The following is a 17426-nucleotide window of genomic DNA, read 5'->3' as shown; positions in this document are numbered from 1 at the left end:
GTGCTTTTATCATTACAATTTGCTTAACACATGCTTTTGAAAATACATATTCCATGGTCTTACCATGTGCAGATTATAGAAGTTAAATAACAGTTTTAAAGACATTCCATGTTCCAAAGTTTAAATCGTTTTTGAATCTTTTATCAAGTTATTTAGCTATATATTAACTTCAATTTTACTTCATTGGTTATTATTGTTGCTGCCATCTGACATATTTAATTTTAAATAGTATAGTACTTCTGTATATGGTTGTATTTAATGTATTTAACATTCCACATGTGAACAGGCTAGTTTTTTAGACAAACTGATAAAGACAGCAAACACTGTATAGGTCTAGTAAATTAACAAACCAAACATGTGTACGCGCATTTAACCAGGAGTGTTTTTGCAAGTTTGCTTCGTAAAAATTAAAGTACTTCTAACTCAAAACAGCGTATAGGATTTCAGCGCGAACTCTTCCACATTAGAAAATCCACAAAATTCTCATCTCGATTTACGCCACAAGAATCACTAATATATGTGCCATTTTCATTTTGAGTACAGTATTTGAAATAATTCTCATGATTTAATAAATGGGCATATTGGGGATTTCATATTGGCATACGATTTTGATAGCATATTGATTTGGGTTCGTATATGGAAATATGGCACACAAGTCACAATTGCAAAAAGTGTCCCTCATTACCATAATCCACCTTATTAATATAATTCTCTACCAGCTACATATGGTTATCAGATTTATTTTTAAAGCATCGTTGCACTTACACTCTTGCATTTTCTTTTTAGACCCAAAATCAGCTTTATTGCACACACAAGGATTTTGTCCTCGGTTCGGGCAGTTTACTTGGAAACATAGCAATCAGACACATGATAACAGAGTAAGAGTGCAGTCAAAGAAAGATGCAACCAATAGTGAGTTACCATGTAAATATGCGCAAATTTGAAAGGCTACAGCCTACTTTTACAAAGTTTCATCACTTAAAATTCACAAACCTCTAACTCATTTTAAAAGGCAAACATTGCAGGGGAATGCTGAAACTATGGGCATGACTTAATTCATTTTAGGTTAGGTAACTATAGGAACTCTGGAACCTATAGGCGACACTCTTACGCGCGCGCACTCAGTAAACCAGGGAAAGCGCGCGCGCAAAAGGGAGAGAGAGAGGGAGAAAAGGAGCACGCGCGTGTGATTGGTCGATCGGCTGCCTGCTGCTGGAGTGACGTCACTGCAGGAGAGAACTGCAAGAGGAGGATGCATTTAGTCAGAAACTAGACTCTCTCAAGCCGGAGAGAGAGAACATCAGATCCACAGGGCGAATGAGAACATCGCGTGCAGGTTTCATAAAGTAAACCTTGCATCTCCTCTCACGTCCACGCACGAACACTGTAAGCATGCTTTTCAAGGGTGGAATTCCCCATCTTGGAAATTAAACTGCCCGTTCCAATCCCTGGATGGCTGAGACGTAACATTCGATGGCTGAATACTTAAGGACTGCGAGTTTTGAACGGAAAACGCATCACTGAAGAGATGCACGGAAGAGTTTGGCTTCTGACTAGATACGTCTGCGCAGATTTCAGCGTCATGTTCTTTAACGCAAGGCGCACGGGAACCTCTATTTGTCCCCGACACACGGCCACTCATAGCTTACTTTCTGACAGAGAGGAATATGCACGTCAATTGTTTAAAGTAAGATTTTTGAATTACCTCAATTATTTCTGCTTACTCTTTGTGCATTTTTAAAATGAATGGGCTCATAGTACAGCTTGAATCACTGTTTGGTCACAATAAATTAGAACTCTTATAGACAGTAGTCCACAAGTTGACTTGAAATGCATATTTGTAAAAATGCATGGATATATGTATAATCCTAACATTTGACATCAACTGACCCCATGTGACAGACAAGGCCATGTTCAGTGGTAAGTGCATGTGGCCCTCTGAACACTGTCTGGACTTTGTGCACTCTCAGCAGGTGCATATAGCATATCTGGAACATTTGTTGTTCTTTAGACCTTTAATTGATCTTGAAATGAGTGGCATGTGTTTTGGTGAAGAATGATCTGTTTATTGCACTATAGCCTATATATTTATATTTAGCCTATAATGTACGCTCTATATTTTTTGAGGCTACATTTAGCTTATGATGCACGCATATATAAACGTCTTTTATAAACTATTTGGGTTTAGACTGAAATCAAACCGCAAAAAGGCCTTACCTTTTGCAGTTTCTGAATTATAATGCACGGCATAAATGATGCATGATGTAGACATGTGGTGTGATTGTTGGGGCCTAACGAGCCAAATGAAATGGTTAGACCTAATAATCGTCATTTTAAAAGATTATTACTGACCGGAAGGCAGGGACAAAATCCTGTTTAAATCGGTTTGATGAATGGAAACCCTGACAATAACTCCAAAGGCTCAATTTGAAACGCATCCAGACAGAAACCGCAACTTGTGGATTATGTCTTCACCACATAATCCACATTCAGAACCTCATAAGTCCTTTCAACACTTGACTTGTTAACAGTATTTACAGGTCTATAAAAAGAGTCAATTAAATGGAATTTGAGTGTCATTTATTTTATTGCGCATTAACCCTGTTTTCATTTATCAGGTCAACTTTATGAGATGTTCCACATTTAAAAAGTGTTGACAGGAGGTAGTTGCTGTCTTTGGTTATCTAGCTGTATGAGTGTTTATCTTCCTTCATAAAGCTAGATAACCGAAAGTAGAAACGTCCTCCTTAACTGCATGTGGACAAGTTGAAGCAATGATTGCAGGGAAACTGCATGAGGTAAGCAGGCCCCTCTGTGTGAATCATACAGGCACTTTAATCACTGCAATGCAAAGGAATACGGTCATAAATAATGTTTCAGCCTTTATTATTTTCAATACACCTTTGGGCGCGTGCACGTTTGTGAACATTCACTATTTCAATTTCAGACAATTTCGTAAACGTAGTGCCTTTGTTTAAAAAATAAAACAATTTAACGTGTTTAAAACTATATAAAATGACTACATTTACACTATTTTATTTTATTTTATTATTATTGCTTATTTTACTCCATAATTGTTTCTTAAAGTTATAATTTGACCTAACAAGATTGGTTTTGTTGGCAAAGGTGGTGTTTAGTCTGACAAATAGGCTATATTTAAAAAGCTATATAAAAGAAAGCTTAATGAACAGCAGTTAATTACTTAGGCTATACATCACAATCTAGTTACTAATTTGTAGGACTGTTTTGTATTTTAAATTTCATGCAAGTGAAAAACTTTTGTCAGGAGCCTAGTGTTGCGCATTGTTAACTCTACGCGGACTAAGTTTATAAACTTCCTAGCTAGTTCCCATTCCCAAACTGCTTCCTGCTTCAACCCACCCGATATCATTTACCTAAACCAGGCAAAACTCATTGCTGTTATTACGCCTGCTTTTGTTCCGCACCTGACACGCGCAAATGAGGCCTGCGTTATAATAATGCGCGTGTATCGGATCTCAATGGTATGATCATGTGGATTTTACAATTAGTCTGTTACTAATCGAGAATAAATTAGCGCTCAAATGCTTGGTTGTTAATCTCTTCTCTCATTATGACACATAAGAATGTCAGACTCATCCTATGATGATCTTTTTAAACATATCTTGTTCAAAATGGCTTCCTGCGTGTTGGTCACACTGACAGATTTAGAGAAAATTATGAATTTTTCAATTTATTTTAAAAATGCACTAAAGGATTTCAGACGAAATAATTTCTATCTTTTTTATATAAGCTGCACTTGCTAGACATTTTTGCCTCCTAAAATATATATTTTTTATGAAAAAATTGTTAATTATAAAAGAGGCAGGTCATTCAAGTCATTTTTGTATTAATTGAATTTTATTGCAGCTTTGAACAACTTCGATCTGGGTAAAAAAAAAAATTAACGTGACGTCATTGACTCACTAGCAATCACAAATCATAAGCAATGACATCATGCTGAAGCAGCTTCATTATGATTGGCCATATTAATCTGGCTGTAGGCCTACACGTCAAAGATGAAGCGGAAAATAATGCAGAATGGATTTATTATTTTTTTTGTATCCCCGTGTCCTTTTTCATGACATAAGACGTAATTGTGAGACAGCACTCCAACGCCACTGTGAAAAAGACTAAACAAAATGTCAGTTGAAAATGTTTAGAGTTCAAAATCTTAAGAAGTGTAAGCGCTTTTGGAAGCCCTCGTCACGCAGAGCAACACACACACACACACACACACACACACACACACACACACACACACACACACACACACACACACACACACACACACACACACACACACACACACACACACACACACACACACACACACACACACACACACACACACACACACACACACACACACACACACTAGTCTGTGTGTTACGATTCTCTTTAGTAAACCTAGCCTATATTCAAAAATTCTTTATCATTAAATAAAAAAGTCTGAGTAAAATATGTGTTCTAGTGAGACAACAAACTACTTAACTAGCCTACCAACTAAATTAAAATCCTGACGCAATTTCTTTTTTTAAACTTTTTTTTTAAATCCAATGGCGTGTGTAGGCTACTTAAAATGTAGGACAATTTAACCTGATTTGGACTGTGTAAATTTCCTGGCCTGAAAGTCCTTGTTTTACTGCTCTAAGGATAATACTAAATACACAAGATGCATATTTTTATTTTCAGAAACACTCAGAAAGGTTTCTAAGGCTACAAAATAGGATGTGAAAACACTATCAGAGTGCCAATTAAACTGAATGAAGAAAAGAAAAAAAATAATCTTGATAATTAAATCTTAAAGAGAAAAAAAAAAAAGGTGTAAAATTGTAAGAACTCACAAAGAAATTATAGAGACCAAAAAAAAAAAAGTTTATTGAGCTGACTAAGCAGATTTACATTCTCTATATTTGCCACACTCCCAAAAAAAAAAAAAAAAAAAAATTCACATGCATTCATAAGTGTGATTTAAGGTGCAAATTAAACTTAAGCATTTTGTAAAACATTTTTTCGTTTGTAAATTATATATAGTAATTAATGAATAAAATATATGCGTGTTTGTATGTAAAAATAAATTGTCTCATCTTAATTTCTTTTATTACTCCAACTTACTGTAGCCTCTCAAACTGCAGTGTCTTTGTGAGAGACCAGAGGACTGGAGCTAAGGGAAAAAACGCCATCTGGTAAGTGCAATCAAAGCGTATTACAATGCAACATTGTAATTAGAACAATTAGTTGTATAGTTAATCTGATTCAAACACACAGTACATCATAAAGTATATGCTAATGAATGCATGCACTTGAAAGGAGCCAAATGCAAATAGTAATCCTTAATCAAGTCCAAGACACTACATGCATTACATGAATCTTTCATCAGAAAATCTATACATCTATTTATTATCTCTCTTTCTACATATATGCATATTCATGTTCTATATTTATGCATATGCGAGTTTTTCCCTCTCAAATGTACACTCATCAAAGCCTCAACAATCCTCAGGCATTCTTTGACAAATCGCATATATAAATGTCAGTTATAGATATTTAGCCTTTAAATACACTAATATCAGTTTCACATTTGTGCTAGCCAAAAATAATTTCTTTACAGTAAAAGTGCATGTCATAATCCAAAAGGCTCTCTTAATTATTCTACATATTAATGTTGCATTATGCTGTATGGCATATGTTTACTTGTGCTTTTCAAATCGTTTCGGGCAGACGTTGTGCAGTTCACACACACATATTAGCAAATGAATAAGGAAAGGGCTCGCTATAGCTGTTAATCATAACAGGAAAAAAACACAAAGCGCATAATTATCTCAAGACAAATCCCTCAAAGGCATGACCTGTGTGAAAAAAAAAAGAACGAAAATAAATCTAAATCGCAATGTGTTTTAACATGGCTGAGAATCCGTGGTTAGTGTGACTGCAGGACATTAGGCCAAAGGCTTCAATGCGATGAATGATCAGAGAGAGGAAATTATATGTCCGTCTCCATCTCGATAATGATAAGAATGTATGGGCCACTATCACATCGCATATTACTTTATGTAAAATTAATGTGAGCAAAGAAATTCTGTCATCATTCATTAACAGTGATCTTTTCCAGCTAAACTGGTTACCTAGCACAATTGAATAAGGGTTATTCAATGAAATTATGGGTGGACAGTAATTGATGTGGGCTGATTCAGTATACCTTCACAGTGACCAGCATTGGCAATCGCACAGCTATGATAACAAAAAGCCGGACGTGCGTGCCTTTGCACGATTCATGTAGTGCTAATGCACAACTATTAACATTACTAATAGGGGATTGTCTGTCCCTGGTGAAGTTGCTTAGCATGACAGCAACAAGAAATGTTAGCGCTTATATAATCCAAAGAAATGATATATAGTAGTAGCCATGACATCTGCTTTGGCAGTGCTAAAAAGGGGCTTTTTGTCCTTTATTTTCTTGTTTCCCCTTGCCAGCCATTTACTCTGCCTTTTTGGAGCAAGAGAGAGAGAGGGAAAAAATGGTGCAATTGTCCAAATGAAAGAAAAGAAAAATAATAGTCAACCCTCATCCTTCTTCAACCAGCTCCCCTCCCTTCTTCTTCAACGGAAGCATTTAGTGCCATCTGTGCCCCCGGAGAAAAGAGGGAAAAAAGAAAGGAGTGAGAGCCTACATCCCAAGTGCCAATGGGGACAAAGAGGCTGCCAGTTGCCACGGACCACCAGATGCTGGAAGACTGCAAGTCTGAATGAGGGGTGTGCTTTCAGGAAGCCATCTTGATGGAGAAACTGGCTGCTGCTTCCTAAAATGGCTGTGTTGGCATGAGGTAAGCTGCATCGTTGCCTATATCAGACTAGCTGCCGCGTTATTGCCACTGATTTTAGCTCGACCGGTTGTGTTGCAAGGGAATTTGAAATGTTAAGCAAACGAATGGGGCAAATGCTTCCACGAATTTGTCTCTAAAAAAGATTGAATGTGTTTCGTGGTTGTTCTGAGCGTAAGAATAGGCCCTGTCGCCCAAATCATTTTCCTTAAAAAGACTATCCCACTCTCATCTTTCCTGACTAATTAGCCCCGTTATCTATATGCACACACTCTTGCTGATACGTAGCGAGTTTTGAACGCAAATGAAGCCCTCGTGCTTCTGTATACATATTTTCAAACGGAACGTAGCTATTAATTCACGCGCTCACCCCGTTAATTGACTGGAGGTCGTGTTATGCGTTTGCAAAGGACAAATTCGTGCAACTAAATCCTGAGCCATGCCAGTTCAACGATGACACAAAAAAATGACCAGGTGACCAGATTTTCAGATGAAACCAAAAAAGCGAGAGCTGCTTGAACTCACTCGAGAGACTAAGTTAATTGACATACTGCATCCTCTCGACCAATGCAACCGAGTCGACCTGGACTGAAGAGCACTTTTGTTTCTGCTGCTTAATGATACACTAAATCGCTGGCACAAAGGTGCCAAGTGCCCCTCACCACATTACAAAAAGCATGTACCGACTTTAATGTTGGAGAACATGTCTACCGACTCTCACACTGTGCCATGTTTTTAATGATATTTGGTGCCTTGCATAATAGCCACAGTTTGTATCATTAGCTGGTCAGAAAGTGAGAGGTGCAAAACATCACATTGCTCTCTCGTGGTAAACGGAAATTTACGCAGGCCGCTTGGTTACAGAGAGCTGCGTGTTATGTCATTGAAATGGATGGAAGACACTGAAATGTTCCTCACAAAGGTGAATGGTTGCGTCATAATGGATTGCTGGTGATACGCAGAGCTGTGCTGGTGTGTTTATTGCAGAAAATTATGAAAGTAGGTGGAACACAGGCATTCTGAAACATATTTGCTCTAGGAAGACAGTTGGCTTTTGTGCTTTAACCAAAACATCACAGATGAATAAAACGCAAATATCCAAAATACATTGAAATGTATCGAGATGCGAAGATGAGACAAATGATGCGTCATCTACTGAATATTTAAAGCCATTGAATCCCTCCTCGTAATAACAGAAAACCGTTTTTGCATACTTACTGAGCGTGGAAACCCTGTGTGCCTAAAAGACCTCGTTGTCCATAAATGAAAAAAAAATAAAAAAAAGACTGACATTTTATCCTAAAAAGAGGAGGCTTGGCAGAATAGCCCATCAAAAAAGACGTGCAAAAAAGATCACTGATGTACGGAAGGTGCCCGTGGAGCTTACAAATAAAGGAAACAATGATGCAAGCGCCTCTGTTAATGAAAAAGACCAGACAAGCTCTGCATATTAACATAATTGCATAGGAACAAGCAGAGAGGACTGAGCCCCCAATTAAAGGCACAGTGGCGCTTTAGAAACGGCACGTGGCAAATGCTCTATATTTTGAATGTTTCAATTTCAATTTCAATTCAAATTGTTGCATTTCAAAGCAAAGCAAAGCAAAAAAAAAAAAAAGACTTTGATGTTATTGTTGTGCTTGTGTTCTATCTGCGTTAAGAAATGCTTCTTTTTTTTTTCTTTTTTTTTTTTTGCAGAGAACTATAGTGTTTACATGCATTCTGGAAATGTCCAGGGATGAATACACACTCAAATGTGCAGTGTAAAAATCTGTCTATTCTGGATGCAAACACTATTTTTGCAATGTTTAAGGAGGAGCATTTGCTCTCTCTGTTTTGCATGTGACAGACAAGAACAATTTCTGTCCTTTTTTTAAAAAGAAATACCCATAGGTTTTAGGATTTCTCATGGGCCTTAAAAACCCATGATTACACACAGTGAACTGGTTCAACACAAAGCTAGAGATTTAAGATTTAACACAGCCCATTTGTGTCAGAAGATGTTGTTAATATATGGAAATAGTTATCTCCGTCTACATGCAGGGGGGGATTTTTCGAGACTAAGAGTCTCTATTTCTATATATTTTAAACTCATCCATAGACAAAATAGTAGCATGGAAATGAGAGTCTGCACCTTTAATATGGAATTTCTAATTAGGCTGTGTATCTTGCAGGAGGGGGAGGGGTTTCCTCCCTCTGCATCTCTCAGGGTTTTATGTAAAAGACCTTCAGTGCTTAAAAATCTCAGATAGGGACACAGAACTCATTTTATACTCTTGAAAAGAGAGTCTAATGCAATACTGTTACACAACAACATTGCATTTTCCTAGGTGGCAAATAACACTATCAAAACTGGTGATTGGTTTAACAGCAAATTTGTGTTCACGAATATATGAAGCAAGAATAAATGTTCAGGTTTGCATGTGTTGGTGTTGGTTGTGTGAGTATATGCGGTCGAGCAGGGGGAGTGGATGCTTGTCAGAGCATAATGTGACTGCTGCAGAGCAGTGGCTGAAAAGTGTTAATTATGCCGCTTGGCACGGTGCCAAACCCATACCAGATTTTTCCAGTTTTCAATATGCAAATCACGCTCTGAACTGTGTATTGTTTTTGTGGTTTACCAGTTCTTTGTGTTTTCAGTCAAACAGAATGCGCACGCAAATATTTGAGTCCGGATACAAGTATGGGTAAAAATTTAATGTTTTTTGTTTTTTAACAATTGCACTATATTGCTGTGAAACAATTCCAGTCCAAATGCATATAAGCATATATGCACAAAAGAAATTCTAATCATATTCCTTGTCATATCTGGATTACTGTCTAGTAGCGGGCCAGCTTAATGTGCTTGATGGATGTGGCATATGTGGATTTTTAGGTATGACTCTGATTATATTTTTTTTCCCATGGACTGAAAAGGGCAAATCCTTGAAATGTCTCCCAAGGTGTCTGGCACAATAATCACTTTAACACAAGGTCATTTGCATCTGTGTATATGATGATAAATGTGTTTTATTTGTGTGTGTCAAGAAAGTCGGTCTGTTTTGAGACTTTTTTTTTTTTTTTTTTTTTTAAACTCTCCTTACACATATTCAAGCTTCAATAGCAATACCACAAATGATGATTTGCGATAAATAGAGAGCAAATCTTCAGCTGTAGGCTCTGTGTTGGTAAACAGTTTGATAGTGCCCACATTATTATTCCAGACCCCTCTCCTCTTCTACAATGGCAGCATTGTACGGCGAGTACTTGACGTGGGTCCGCGGTCCCCCCTGTTTCCCACCATTGTCTGTACGGATGGAGTGCCAGAGACAGTGGAGGGTAATAAGCTGAGAAAGATGCTCAGGCCCAGACAGAGCCAGATGCCTAAATTAGCACCAAAACCCTAAGAGACTATCCTCAGGGAACGGCTGAGGGCTTTATTTCTCATCCGTGCAGCGTGTTAGCGCCATTGTATGCTTGTGCAGCCCGGAATTGCGTGATCATTTGCACAATCATGTGTGCTCGCGCGAGTAGATGTGACGTATTTTTGCAGTGCATGCTAGAGTATCGAGTTGTTATGCAAAGGGTTTGCAATTCATATCCGTGTGTATTCTAAAGGGTCAGCATTTTACATTATACAAGTTTGATCTTAGTATGTGCAGTTTAATCTATTTATTTGATATAATGCATAAAAAATAAAGGTTCTTTATTGGCATTGATGGTTCCTTGAAGAACCTTTAACATCCATGGAACTATTCAATTCCTTTAGAGTATAAAAATCTTAGACAAAATGGTTCTTTTAGGGGCTGTTCACTGAAAGCTTCTTTGGAGAACCAAAAATGGTTCTTCTATGGCATCGCTTTGAAAAAAGCGTGTATGCAGCACGTATGCAACAAAGTATATATTAATGCATTTTGCATGTAAAATTCGAGTTGAATTTGTAGGATAGTTTGTTCCTCTCCCCCCTTCTGCTAGGGCACAGCAGTTGGGCAAGCTATTAATTAAAGCTCCATTACAATATATTACCCAGCAAAATGGAGACAGTGATACAGAAAACCACTGAGAAAGTTTACACCGGGACAGCGACAGTATTTCACAGCAAAGCAAAAAGGGGAATCACAAAGAAAGGAGGAATTATTTATGCTAAATAAAATAGAAAAAAAAAAAAAAAAAGTTCCGCAGAACAGTTAGAGGACTTGAAAGCGATGCATACAAAGCCGACGAGGACAGTCACCAACTGAGGTTTTCTGTTCTCGGTGGGGGAAAAAAATAGGGTGAGATAAACAATTGACGTTAATAAATACACTGATGATGAACAATAAAATATGGAGGAAACATGTGTTTGGTGGAGAATAGATGTGGAGGGGGAGGGCTTTTACTGTCTGGCTCAGTCTGTGGCCCCATGTGGCAGTTGCTGCAGCTGGCATGTTAATATCAAAGGCCTATGGGAGGTGGCTATCTGGGAATATTTGTCTGGCATACTAACAGTTTTCTTCCCATCATATGTCATCTTTATGTCCAGCGCTATAGGGCTTCACATATTTATTTCTAAAAGCCAGCTGTGACATTTCATTTCTTGCTCTTCTTGCTCTGATAAAAACTTTGTGCCACATTAGCTTTGAAAACGTATGTAATATGACAGCGGAGACTTATGGTGCTTTCTAAGAAAGTGGAGTCATATTTTTGGCATGCGTTACCGAAGTCATCTCTCGAAGGAAAGGTTGAGAATGGATAGTGTTAATGAAGGCACTTAACAAGGGTAGACGAGCATTGCGAATCACTTTCATCAGTGGTCATAACTGAGAAATGAACAGTGGAGAGAAATGACTCAGAAGCATCTCTTGGGTTCGTGTTAAAGACCATTGTGTGTTTTATGGGAAAATTCTCCTTTTTTTCCCCTTGTGGATACCTCAGCTGTCGATCTCGTTTTAATCTGGGGATAAACACGATTATCCCGCGAAGGGTTGTTCTTAGCTTTGTATCAGCTACGGGGGAGCTTTGAAATTCTTTCCCCCACCTTTTTCTCCCCGTCCTTGGACGAGTGGTCATGAAAAGCTTGGGATTGGGATTCCTCTGGCTGGAATAACAGGCAGCAAAAAGAACCGCAGTCAGCAGAGTCGTAGATCTAAACTGAACTATTAGACGCAGGTAATCCAGAACGACAATGGAGACGTTAGGATCACCGAATAATACGGCACCTTAATCATGACCTGCTGCTAAGATTGACAGCTGGATGAAAGTGAGCATTGTACCTTAAAGGGATAGTACACCCTAAAATGAAAATCGTCATTCATTCACCCTCATGTTGCTCCAAACCTCAAAAAAAGTGAGATTGCCTTTCAAAATATCTTTTTGTGTGTGTATATTCAACCGAAAAAAGAAAATGTGGAACAACATGAGGGTGAGTAAATGATAACATAATTTATTTTTATGTGAATAATGCATTAAAGTGGGGTTTTACGCTGTATATGAAAGTACCCTCACGTGACTTCAAATCAGTTTAAATGACAAATGCTCTTTTTTTTCCTTATTATTCATTCTATGCCATTGAAAAAATAAGTTCTGTATCGTATTGAGAGCATAACCTTGAAAAAAATTAGGTCACTTAGGAAAGCAGTTCTTTCAGACTTTTCTTTTGTTGATGATAACAATGAAGAGTGCTAAAGATGAGGTTGGAATAGCCTGTCTAGAGTTGCGTTGAAAAGATCTGGCAATGTAATTTTTAGTAATAAAGCAGTAAAATGAGACCGAAGCTGTAGGTCTTCTCTGCAAATCCTTAAAGCAGCCACTCACAGGAACGTCAATAAACTGTATCCTGGAGGACGCAAGAGTAAAGGGCAGGACTAGGAATTCAAAAACAGGAGAGTGGAGACCAGGGAACACTTAAACCTCCATCATGGCCCCACCATTATAAAAGACCTTGGGATATAATTATCCTCACTTTGTAGCTTTGCTTCGCTTTTTGCCCACTTTACATCCTAATGAGGAGAATTACCATCGCTTTTAAAGTGTACATAGAAAAGAAATATATGTTGTTTAATGTTGTAAGTTTTAGAATTTCTTGAAACGTCATTTGTGGATCTATCATGATTACTCTAAAAATTGATGGTTCACCAAAAAATAAAAACGTCTGCCATTGTTAACAAACAAATTTGGACCCCTTTGACTTTCATTGTATGGACAAAAGAAATATGATTTTGTGTTCGTTAAGGTGAGTAAATGAAAGGATGTGCGATCCTCGTTATTTCTTTCAGAGTCAAGTTCAAGTTCAATGTCTGTAGGAGTCCCAGCCAGACTGGGAACTTCTTCATCCACCCCTGTGAACCAGCTCACCCCTTGTAACCCACACCCTATCTGCCCCTGTCCCCCACCCCTGTCATTTTGGTGGCCGGCTGGAGGGGGCCGTTGCTAAGGGAGCGAGAGCTGGCTGGCCCAGCAATGCGCTGGTGAAAAGGCCCGCCTGTCAAAGTGTCTGAGGGAAGTCAGGCTGGTTGGCTCACCCCTCCTTACACACACTCTTATATATACACAGCGTACTTGGGTGTGAGTGTGTGTGTGTTCTAGACCCTGGGAATGGAAGCAAGCACTTTATATTCATCAGCCCCCCACCTCCCCTTGTCACAGTGACTTTGGTAAACAGCAAACCCCCCCCCCCCCCGCCCGCCACTAAAAAGTCTAGTCTACTTCCATCCCATAATCCTCCTCATCGCAACTTCTCATCTAGGAACGATATCTGAGGCTATTGGTAAAAATGATCCCTGGCCTTTGGTTCTACAGTGTGAATACACGTTCCACTCTTAGGCCTTTGCTCAGTTGCGAAGATATTAGGAACTTTTTAATATTATGGGTCTACTATAATCAACATAGAATGTCATGAAGGGCTCTGTCCTCATTACAGTAGAGTGTGGTGATGAGAACAAGTGAGAGTTGAGTGAGTGTGTGTTTTCTTGAGGTCTCATTCAAGGCTGAGGACGAGAACTGAGAATAAAAGGCCAGTGATTTGCATAAGCTGCATGCTGTCTGAGGGTTTTGGGACGGGGGTGGGGGGGGAGATATGCAGGAATATAAAAAAAAAAAGAGACAGAAAGAAACCCCACATTGTGGAGGCGCAGAAAGAGAGAGGGGGCTTGAATGAAGCAGAGGGTGAAAATTGACAGAGAAAAGGGTCTTGCCAAGACTCCTGCAGGGATTAAATTGTCCATAAACCTCTCTACATATAATTTGGGAAAACTGGTAATGGCGTTGGTACAAATCGTACACAAATTCTGAGGGTGACGGGGTATAGAAAACATTCGCACCACTTTTGGAAGCAAATGAAGAATGAGGAATTGTAAACAAATACGGTCAATGAATGTAAAGGTGTCGGGAAGTTGTATGCATTACCCTTCTCTAGATAACCAAATTCTTTTTTACCGCATTATTTAAAGCAAAATAAAATACTTAAAATGATCTTGAAATGTCATCCTTATAAGACTATAATGACTAAGCTGAGTGAACATGGTGAAAATTGTAGAAAAACACACACACACAAAGAAAAACCGTATTACCACACTGTAATTTAGATGCTCGATTGCTCTCATTAAAATGAACAATTGAAAAAGCCACCAATATGGATTCCAACCTTTCCAAAATCTACAACCTTTGAATTTTAGGCATTACAAACCCATAATTCCTCTTTCATCTATTTGTGGTGAAAAACAAAAACCATTAAAAATGGTTGAAGGTGTGTTTGCATTGCATTGCGTTGCGTTGCGTTTCAGTTCACTATTTTCGTAGTAACTAGACTGGTTGATAATTCTAAAAACTCTTCCCATAGACATTTACATTACATTTTTGCATTTAGCAGACACTTTTATCCAAAGAGACTTGCAGAAGAAAAACAAAGCATTCATCAAAGAGCCAACAACCGTTGTAGTACACAATGACAGGTTTATTGGACAACTAGATTAGGAAACCAGCTAAAGAAGAGAAGAAATGAAGAAAATAGAAGAGAATGGTTTTCATTTGCATTTCAGTTGATCAGATATTTTCAAGTTAAGAGTGGAGAGACGTTAAAGACCACAAACTTCAGTTTTGGCACGCAGGATTATTTTTATATAAGTATTTTATTTTCCTTTCAGAAATGTAGAAAACAACGTCAGAGGCTTTATTTATCCCTTGTGACCATGCAACTATCTTTGCATCTATTTCTAATGTTCATTTTCATATCGTTTTTAGAATCTATGGCACTGACTAACATCACTGTGGTAATCTTCACTTGAGTTTTTGATTGTGCACATTGTTGTCCATTCCATTATGTTATCTTACATTTATGTATCATAACAGTATATTTATCTTCTTTTGTTCTCTCTCTCTAACCAGGCTCCTGTCCAAAATTCCCATCATTGTCATCAGCTTCCGGAGAAACTGAGGCCCATCCAGCTACATTTGACTCAAATGGTCAATCACATCACCTCAGGAATCCAGCGTCCAGCATCTCTTCCAGATGGTTCGCTGTGAAGATTAAATAAGCAGACGTGAGGGATGGATTTCAAAATGTGCACTAATTGATTTCACTGGGTGTCTTAAAACCGTTCAGTCTTCAAAACAATCACTAATACGGGATGGGTATGTGGATTGGAACACATTTGGGCTGTTCACCCAGTTAATTCTTAGATATTAAAAAAATGTGTCGGACAATCTTATTAGTTGTGTACTCACTGAAGAGAATAATGTGCCTTAATGTGTCAAATGTTTACAATGAGATTTGGCATTATTGAAACAAATGTCAATATCTGTGATCCGCCCTTCTTTAATGCTTCCTCGTCTTACATAAAATGAACTTTCATGCTTGAGATGGGGAGCCTCATTTATTTGAGAGTGTGCATAAGCTAAAAACCACGCCAACATTCATATTTATATCTTTGACGTGAAAAAGTGCTTAGAATCACGGCAGGGTCTAAGCAGGCGTACGCACTTTTCCTAGTGGCAGAGAGGCGGAGTACTGCAGTTATTTAGGAATCTGAGCAATTCTTGCCGCTCGCCGTTCTCAAGTAAAGGATTTGGACGTTGACTGAAGCTCTTTTATATGTTAATGACATTAAACGCCATTAGGCGGCGTTTACAAGGCGGAGATCTGAAACCATTCAGCTGCGCACAATTTCAAGATCATTTGTGATTTATAAATTTCACATCTGGAAGAGAGGCGAACGCACGTTTTTTGTGCGCATGTTCGTTCTCTGAATCACACGTATACACACACACTTAAGAAATTATCGTAGGATCAAGTGTAGGACGGTTTCTACGCAACACTTTATAAATAAGGCCCTATCTTTATAAAATGTACGTTTCATTTAATTTACAGAAATTTGTTTAACATGAGTGGCTATGTATATGGTGTTTAATACATGTAGGCTAATTATAGCTAAATTTGTCTGATTGTGTGATGTATGAACATGAACGATGTAATGTGATGAATGATAAAACTGTAGCCTACTAATAAACATGCATTAAAGCTACTCTGAATGGTTGTTGACATTGAAAAACCATTTCGGTATAGAAATGAACTTTAAAAAGGATGTGGACGTCAACCACAGCTTCATAGTGGCCACAGGCTATTTTGTAAGCAGCTTGACGGCTCAGAGTTCTGGCACTCCTGTCAGCACCTTGGACAGCACATAATAAAGTGTGGAAAATAACGAGCAATGAGTCACCTCCCTTATTGATGCAAAAATCACACACACGAAAAACAACATTTGGCCTGAGAATGAGTCAGCTTAATGCGCTTAAGGTGATGTGTTTGTGTTTTTAAGATTTGGGAAGGAGATCAAATATTTTCAATGGGATTTTCTTGTTGGCAGACTTTCTGTCAATGATTGTTTCTATTTACTGAGATAAAGTGAAGCATATTTTTAAGTTGTAGTACTTAAAAGAGTATCCAAATATGTAACATATAGGCTAAAGTAAACATTGAGGTTATTATAAGCAAAAAATGAGTTTTAAAATGTTTATGACTGAGCTGGAATACTCATTTTAACACCTTGACAGCTGATGAGAAATACACCTAATGTAAAACACTGGTTAAATTACATTGCGTCGTAAAAAGTAAGATTCACACATCTATAAAGTTAAAATGGATGTCTCTTTGCCAAATTTCACAAGATTTAATCTTTAAGTAAAACTGAATTTGAATGGGTTTTCCCTCCGCGGTTCCAGAATAAAAAAAAACAAAAACAATTTGAAGAGTTGGGAGTCTTGTAAATGAATCGTTCATTAAGCGTCAAACCTCAGCTAAACCTTTATAGCAATGATATGTCGTGTGTTCTGTGATCAAGGTGAAATCGTGCGGTTATAGGCTAGCTTGTAGGCTTAATGTGCGCTATATTTTATGATAGGCTTGCTCTTTCTTGGAATACTTTAATCAATGTCGGAAGTTCAATATTCTAATACTTTTCGTGTAGCCTATATTTCAAAACGTTAAAAAACCCATCCTGTTACATTTAGTGTTTGTGGATCGCAAAGTGTTTACAGATGAGCTAAACAGATAAAAAATATAAACAATATCAGAATTATCTTTTTCAAATCTATTAAAGTGTATTGCAGGCAGAGGTTAAATTAATACGTTGA

At 37.9% G+C, this 17426-nt stretch overlaps 1 long non-coding RNA gene across 3 annotated transcripts; it reads left to right on the top strand.

Moving 5' to 3' along the window:
• The first annotated feature begins 1031 nt into the window (after positions 1-1031).
• LOC309490238 lies at positions 1032-16497 on the top strand. 3 transcript variants are annotated; one of them, XR_014202646.1, is made up of 5 exons: positions 1032-1687; positions 2619-2798; positions 5142-5207; positions 6496-6845; positions 15183-16497. It is a non-coding gene; the product is annotated as an uncharacterized lncRNA (long non-coding RNA). The 3 variants fall into 3 exon arrangements; XR_014202647.1 differs by having other exon boundaries at positions 1037-2798; XR_014202648.1 differs by having other exon boundaries at positions 1211-2798; positions 6605-6845.
• Positions 16498-17426: the final 929 nt, after the last annotated feature.

Source organism: Leuciscus leuciscus (assembly GCF_965113295.1).
Source record: "Leuciscus leuciscus genome assembly, chromosome: 2".
NCBI classification, from domain to species: domain Eukaryota; kingdom Metazoa; phylum Chordata; class Actinopteri; order Cypriniformes; family Leuciscidae; genus Leuciscus; species Leuciscus leuciscus.
The sequence above is the reverse complement of the archived record's forward strand: the minus strand, read 5'-3'. Positions and strand labels throughout refer to the sequence as shown.